At 38.1% G+C, this 8,446-nt stretch overlaps 1 long non-coding RNA gene across 1 annotated transcript; it reads left to right on the top strand.

The window, feature by feature from the left end:
• The first annotated feature begins 963 nt into the window (after positions 1-963).
• Positions 964-7,226, top strand: LOC125612885. The gene is made up of 2 exons (XR_007343368.1): positions 964-2,407; positions 6,808-7,226. It is a non-coding gene; the product is annotated as an uncharacterized LOC125612885 (long non-coding RNA).
• Positions 7,227-8,446: the final 1,220 nt, after the last annotated feature.

Genomic DNA, 8,446 nt, shown 5'->3' with positions numbered 1-8,446 from the left:
AAGCTTCCCATGTAAGTTTGATCATTTAAATTTAAAATACTGTTTCATGTACTCAGATAGTCTTCTGCAACAGAATTCCTCAGAAGATAGCTTCTAAACTCCTGATTCCTTTTTTTTTCTTTTTTCCCCCTCTCAACAAACTCAGCTGATTTTAACTATCATATATAGTTAGTTAACTTTAGGATCCATTCCACATTCCTGCAGGAAGTCTTCTTTTAAACATGATTATGTACTTCAAGAATGGAGATGCTCATTTTTTTATTAAGTTGTATTTTTTCTAGTCGATTCTCTACTTCCTGGTAGCATATTTTTTGATGACACATCCCTAGCAACAGTAGCTCTATTTATAATAAACTGAAGAAGAAACATGGACTTTGGCTAACCTGCGTGTACAAAGCACACCCTGAATGTAATTGTAATTTTGTCCAGTGATGATGATGTGGTCCAAAGTTTATCAGGATTTTCACAGAAATCTGTTCTGTGGGAGGAAAATTTACCAGTCATCACAACACATAATGTTGTGAAATAATGAAATAAACAGAGGTAGAAATTCCTAGTCTTTTAAAACATTTTAAATTTTTAAAAAATATCTTTATTTTATTTTATTTATTTATTATGTGGTGCTGAGAATTGAACCCAGCACCTTGCACATGCCAGGCGATAACTCTACAGCTGAGCCACAACCCCAGCCTCTTAAATTTAGTTTTTTTAAAAAATAAGTAAAAGCAACCTGGTTGAGCTCAGTGGACAATCTGAGTCCCCTCAATATTTAATTCAACCAGCTACACTGGGCACTTATTGCATTGGTCAGTTTTTTTTATTGCTGTGATAAAAAGACCTGAAAAGAACAATTTTAGAGGAGGAAAACGTCTTTTTGGGACTTATGGTTTCTGAGGTCTCAGTCCATAGAAGGCAGGCTCCATTCTTTGGGGCTTAAGGTGAGGGACAACATTATGGTGGAAGAGTGTTGTGGAGCAGGACTGCTCAAGACATGATCAGGAAGGAGAGAGAGAGAGAGAGAGAGAGAGAGAGAGAGAGAGAGAGAACGCTCTGATCAACAAGGACAAAATAAATATTTCAAAGGCATGTCCCCAGGAACCCACCTCTCTAGCCACACTCCTACTTGACTTTAGTTACTTACCACTGAGTTAATCTCTATTAATTAATTCTGATTGGATTAAGGTTCTTATAACTCCATCATTTCACCTTTAAGCTTTCTTGCATTGTCTCACACATGAGCTTTTGGAGGGGATACCACATATATAAACCATAACACTTATTCTGTTAACTCAGTTGGGACTACAGAGGGACTACAGAGGTACATAGGATGTCATCTTCCACTTAAGGAGATAAATCCTATGTAGCAGGTGTATACAGAAAAACAAAATGTGAGGTAACTGCTTTTGAAATAATAGGATACATTCATTAAGTTCAAATAGGCTCAGAGGAATGCTTCTTTGTAGACTGGAGTGCTGGGGAGTGTTGGATACAAAAGGAGGAGCCATAATGGATTAATGGCTCACTGAGAAAGGAAGAGTATGTTTTGTGGTTGTTGTGGGAAGAGCAGAGGAAATGATTATTTTTGTTTTGACCAAGGTAAGATGGAAACACATATTTAGAACCGTGCTTTTCCAATTTTCATGCATAGAGAAATTACACACATTCTCATACAGCAGGTCTGGGTACAGTCTATCATTCTATTTTGTATTTTTCTATAAGCTCCCAGGAGATACTTGTTTTCCTATAGCAAATATCTAGAGCCTGGGGGGGAAAAAAAAGCTAGTTTAGGATTACGTGGATACCATTTTATAAAGATTGGAATTAAAGTCATGGAACCAGAGACACTGACACTATAGAGTTTAGAATAGAAAGAAAAATGGGAGGGGGACAGGTCCAGTGGATGTGTCTTATAAAAGGAGTCAAGAAAGAAGATCCAGAAAAATTCTAAGAAGAAATAGGCAGTGGTGTTATAAGGATGAGAGGAATGCTTATAATCATAAAAGCTAATGAATGGATGAATTTGAAAAAATATGGCATTATCAGTTTCAAATGCATGAGGATTGAGATCAGGATGGGGGATGAGCAAGTCTTCAATGACTTTTAAGGCATTGCTTTCTGTAGAAAATATATGATAGATATATAACTGAATGGGAAATCAAGATGAAGTATAAATGAGTGTAGATTGTATATTTTTTTCCAGATAATTGTTGGTGTGTGTAAACACGAGGATAGTTTCTTGAGAATATTATTATGTCAAAAGGAGATTTTAATTCTTGGGATGAGAAGACTGTAGCACATCACAGGACAAGTGAAAGGAGCCCATGGAGCCACAGGGTAATGATGACTTAGTAACAGACAAAGAGAGATCTCAACAGCATAGAGATGAGCTTGGGAAAAGAAGAGGAATGTTTATATCTGTTTCAGTTATGTGCTGCTATATAACAAACCACCTCAAAATTTCATGACCCGAAACACTAGCATTTCATTTTTTCTCACACTGCTGCATGTGGGTTGGGCTCTACCTAGATGTCTTCATTTTGCTCAAAGTCGTCCTGTGTTTACCTAAAGTAGCCGCAATTTGGGCCAAACAATGTTAAGATGGCCTTCCTCACTTATCTAATCTCTTAATGTGGGTGGCTGACATATAAAGGTGTCTCTCTTATCCATCAGGGACTCTCTTTCCACATGGCCTTCCCAGAAGCAAAGCCTGGACTGTTTTCCTTGGTGATTTAGGGAAGAAAAAGCTTCAAGGCACCAAAACTCATACAGCATTATTTCTGCCATATTCTTCTGTAGGCCACAGGGTAGCTGATATTTAATGGAAGTGTACTCCATAAGGATACAGATACAGGCTTCAGCTTGGAAGCCCTTAACTCATACAGCTAAAAAGAAGTTCATCTCTTACAGAAGTAGCAAAGAAGGCATTTATATGAAATAGTGAAATATCTTTATAAACAATAAAGGGTAAAACCACTGAGGCTACTCTAGAATAAAGTTCTGCTGTTAGGGAATACAACATGATAAGAACCTGACTTTCCTATTAATTTCCTTTTGTTGGCTAAAATATTTTTGAAATGCATGTGTAATTTGAACCTTCATATTTAATGTGCTTTGAAATGAAACTAACATTGAGAACTGTGAAGTTTGATATTTGGATTGCAAGCTAACACTTCAGTATGCTATGGATACTAGAAGAAGACATGAGGACTCTTACATCTAAGAAAAAAAGATTATGTTATTCATGAAAGTAGTGGTATCCAAAATATCAGAAATCTCCTGGATCACTTTTTTTAGCCCCCATACCTACCAGGCAATAAAAAAAGAAACAGGTCACACCTGAATATATAATAGATTGTGTTGGAGGACAGAAAGCTATTCTTGATAAACCTGAATCTTTTATAATGGGCTGTTTGTATACCTGCTTTTTGCTTGGAGGGACATATAGTTTTGAAAGGGGAGATACCAGGAATTGAACTCAGGGCCACTGAGCCCCATCACCAGCCCTTGTTTGTATTTTATTTAGAGACAGGTTTTCAATGAATTGCTTAGCACTTCGCTTTTGCCGAGGCTGGCTTTGAACTTGCAATCCTCCTGCCTCAGCCTCCCGAGCCACTGGAATTATAGGCATGTGCCACCATGCCTGGCTATAATTAGTTAGTTAGTTTGTTTGTTTGTTTATTTATTTATTCATTCATTTTGTGGTGCTGGGGATTGAACCCAGGGCTTTGGCATGCAAGGCAAGCACTCTACTGACTGAGGTATATCCCCAGCCCCTGATTTTTTATTATACCACATGGTATAGATGCATGTTTCTTGTGCAGGGAAATACTATCTTTATCTTCTAAATCTGTAAGCAACCTTATCCTTTGCTCCAGAAGGAATCTCTCTCTTTATCTTCCAATACTGTTTGCTATACAAAGCATCCTTGAAAAGGTAGCTTCAAGCAAAGACATTGCTTCTGTTTGCTAGACATGCAGAAAAATGAATGACCCCCCCAAATTGTCTTCCAACAACTAATTTTCAAATATTACTTCACTGTGCAAGAAATGGTCAGAATAAGATCTAAGTACACTTCTACCATGAAGAAATATTTTATAGTAACCTACAGTACATAAGCACTTGAAAATATTATTTATTTTAAATTTGTTCTATGTTTATTTAGGTATCCTATTTTAAATCAACAAATTTTTCACATAGGCAGTGAAAGAACAACACAACAAAAGTGGTAAGCAGCTTAGTATACTGAAGCCGGTGTCCAGTTCCTTGATTTAATCTTTGGACAATCATAATCACCAGTGTATTCATGGACCACATTAGGGAGCAGCAACAAATGGTCTTCTCTAGCATGGCCCTACATAGGTGTCTCTTGCTTTAATACCCAGACTCCAACCTATCTTAAGGATTTCCTTCAAGACCTTGGAGCCATTTATGCTCTGGGGTGTATCTAGACCTACAAATGCTTCAAGGAATTTGTTCCAGCACAAGTTATGAGGTTGACACAGATGTAAGGACATGATATTTATTTATATTTCAAACTTACTGTGAGATGATGTGGTTCTGATGGAATTCAAAGATCTCTTTAAAGTAGGATAAGAAGTTTAGGATGTTCATGGAATGCTTTCACTTATGGGTGAAGTTTGATTATGATATTTACTAATCTTATGTAGTCATATTTTTCTAACGACTTTTAAGACACTACATATATTTTATCTATCAACAGACACATATATAATGTAGATTTACTTTTACTCATTATGTGTAAGAATTATCAATTCCATTTCAAGGGTAAATAAAGGAGCATGTGAAGATGAGACACAGAGCAAGGAAGGCAGGCTATGAGTTGGAGTTAGCAACGTTCAACTATCTACTTCATCCTTGCAACACCAATAATTAAATTTCTTCTTGTAGTCTCCTAAATTTATGCTTGCATTTCTTTTCATTGCTTTAGTTCGGTTTGAAGTATAATCTCATCTTAAGAGGGAGCACTAAATCAATTACTTATCTTCTTGATGTTCCAGTAATATTTGGTAACTTGGTGGAATGCTGAAGTGGTTTAGTATATCCCTTTAGTCAATATAGTCAAAGAGAATAAGGAAAAAAATCAGTAGAAATAATGCATATATCTACATCGACTTCTTTTCCAGAATTCACTGTGCTTAACTTTTTTTCCTATGATCTCCTAACCTCCTCCTAAATACTGTCAAGACATACTCCTATTCAATATTACTTTATTAGAAAGGTTTTTATCACTCCAATAAAATACCAAAGGCGGTCACTTTTGTAAAGAAGCTTAGTTAGCTCCCAGTTCTGAAGGTTCAAGGGCATGGTGCCTGCATCAGCTCAGTTCTGGTGAGGGTCCTTTTGGGGTATCACATCCCAGTGGATGGTAATGGTGGGAGCATGTGTAGGAGCAATGAATCCCACCTCAGACGGGAAGTCGGAGAAAGCTGGGTGGGACAGGCGCAGGCATTAATAAGAATTTAATAAGAATTCTTCTAATGAGAATTACAGAGTCTTGCAAAAAACTTCAGTTGACTTTGAACCTTCCTCCATTGACCTGGGACCTTCCTCTTGCCCTATCTCCTAAAAGTTCCATAGCACTTCAGCACCGTCACTACAAGAACTAAACATCCAAATCATCCAAACCATAGCACACTACTTCTTTAAGCATTTGCTTCCTCACTATTTTCTTTGTTTTTATATCTACCACTTTCTCATTCTTCTTTCCCCCTCACTTAATATTTTCTGAAAAATAATTCTTATCACTGAATGATTTTACTCTTTTCCAGAGGCAGAGAATGACCATTAGAAAGATAAAGACTTTGGAGAAATTAATAAAACACTCTTTCCAGGAAAAAAACTCATATTTCCTGTTTAGGAGATTTTGAGTTCCAGATTTTTTTCCCCCAAATTATCTAAGCTACTCTTTGGATTTCCTTGCTATTTTTTTTTTAACCAGAGATTGAACCCTGGGGTGCTTAACCACTGGGCCACATCCCCAGTCCTTTTTAATATTTTATTTAGAGAGAAGTTGCTTAAGGACTTGCTTGCTACATTGCTGAGGCTGGCTTTGAATTCATGATCCTCCTGCCTCAGCCTCTGGAGTTGCTGGGATTATAGGTGTGCACCACAATGCCTGGCAATTTCCTTGCTAATTTTTGATTAAGTAGAATGTCAAGTCTAACTGTGTAGGATGACCAGCAAAAGAAACACTAGTTCCTAGATGCCAATCTTTCTCACCTTAAGCAAATAAAATGGTGACACTAAAAAGTGAGAAGTAGAGTAGCTGTGGACTGAATAATTGTTTCTCTCCCCAGTTTTTGTGTTAAAACTCTAACTCCCAAGGTGCTGGAATGAGGAGGTGGGTGGGGTCTTTGGGACATGATTAGATCATGATTTTAGTGCCCTAGTAATGACATTAGTGCCATTAAAAAGAGGCTCTAGGGAGATCCCATAACCTTTCTGCCATGTGAGGATAGAGAAAAAATGGCCATATGTGAACCAGGAAATGGGCCAGTGCCAGACATTGAATTTGCAGCAGCTTGACTTTGGACTTCCCAACCTCCAGAACTATGAGCAATAAAAGTTTGTTGTTTGTAAGCCACTCCATTTATGGTATTTTAATTACATAGACTGAATGGACTTACACAAAGATCTTCCTCAAAGAAACATTAGGCTTCTTCGCCAGTGTTTTGTTTTGTTGTTTTTTAAAGCATAGAAATTACTCATAAAGGACAAAAGTCCATTCAGCCTTGTTGACAAATATCAGAGAGATGCTTTCTGCTTGGTTAGCTCTACAGGGCTAAGCAGAAGAGAGTGTCAGTAAAGGGAGGTGAAATAGTAGGACTAAAAGCAGAGAAAAAATGTAGGAAAGAACAAAACCTAATTCAGATTTTTGCCATTGTATCATGAACTGCAGGGAAATGGCCAGTGTTAGGGACCAAACCCAGGAACATAAAATTCAAATGGGTTTTTTGAACTGGGAAAACCTTCTGGTGTCAGGATACGTCTATTTCAAGTAATTATCACTATGCTACCTTTTTCTTTGGTTGAAAGGCCTTTGGGTCATGCATTTATCTTTGTTTGAATGTATGTGCCTGTTGGATGCCCGTGGACAGTAAAAAAAAAAAAAAAAGCAGTAATGGGTGGTTAACAATGGCTGGGAGAGCAAGAGGAAGGCACATAACCTGAGCGTCTGCATGAAATTAATCAAGTAGTAATAAAAACAGCAGATATATTTTATTAGCCAGGCTTCATGCTAGGATGTGGGGCTACAGTGTTATACAAGGTGAATTTAGTCTCTGCTCTGAATCTTACAGTCTGATGCAAATCCACCAAGTACGGGGAACTCACAGGCCCTGAAGGTAAAACTGGTGTTTTAGTTTGTCAGACAAGACAAAATAAATTTCAGAGAAACATGCCCAAAGCTATTTCCTCTCAAGTCACGAAGGTCTTCTTCCAAGCAGGGGGGCAGAAATTGTCAGTGGGTGTGATGTACCAAGGTCTTGCAAAAGGGAGCAAGGGGGACAGATGGGGACAGGAAAAATGTCTACCTGGCTAGAGTAGAGAGGGCAGAATGATTGACCAGGGCAGAACCAGACATGCAGATCGTATCCCATCCACTGGTCAGACATTTACTTTTGATAGTAGTGAAGCTCAGAAAATGATACCCCATACTTCAACGTATGGCAATTTGGAATTAAAGAGGAAACTCCCAGGTTTCTCTCAGCAACTTCTACCCTATTCTCTTTAGCCTCTTTCTCTCCAAAGTAGCAGGGAGAAGCCCTTCCGAGAAAGCCCCCTTCTCAGAAGGAATGCAACTGTTATGACATGTCATCCACCAAGAAATTTAACGCTGGAAGAAAAAGAAATAAGACTGAAGCTGTCCCCATCTGGACACTTTTCATCTATTCTTTGGAGGGCAATTCTGAGAGGTTACTGAGAAACTCTCTTTAGAAGACATCCTTGTTCACATGCACTTCTTCCCTCACCCCTCCCATAGTTTGTCACCTCCGCCCTCCAAGATACTTCAAGGCCCTCCCTATCCAAGTCCCTATTCTTTGCAGTGTGGGAAGTTATTTAAGCCTCAACCATCTGGTCCTTCTGCAATGTTCATACTTTGTATTCGTCTCCTGTGCTGTTATTTTTCCTTGTGTATGTTAGTAAAATTGTACATTTTTTTCCTCCTATTAATCTTCCTATAATAACTTCATTTCAGTGAATCTTCAGAAGATAAAGGGCCTATAATAGACGTATCCACCTTCCAAGGAGAGCAGATTGTGCATGCATATCCACAGTGAGGGTTGTGTGTGGCTGTTCTACTCCTATTTTTAGTCTTCTTTATGTGTCTTCTTATCTATTACTTCCCTCTAAGATTTGAGACTTATTATACCTCAGGAACTGTGCTCAGTGCCAAAGAAGTAAGAAAGAAATGTGGACCTTCCAC

The sequence above is a fragment of the Marmota marmota genome, unplaced genomic scaffold, assembly GCF_001458135.2.
Source record: "Marmota marmota marmota unplaced genomic scaffold, marMar, whole genome shotgun sequence".
NCBI lineage: Eukaryota > Metazoa > Chordata > Mammalia > Rodentia > Sciuridae > Marmota > Marmota marmota.
The sequence above is the reverse complement of the archived record's forward strand: the minus strand, read 5'-3'. Positions and strand labels throughout refer to the sequence as shown.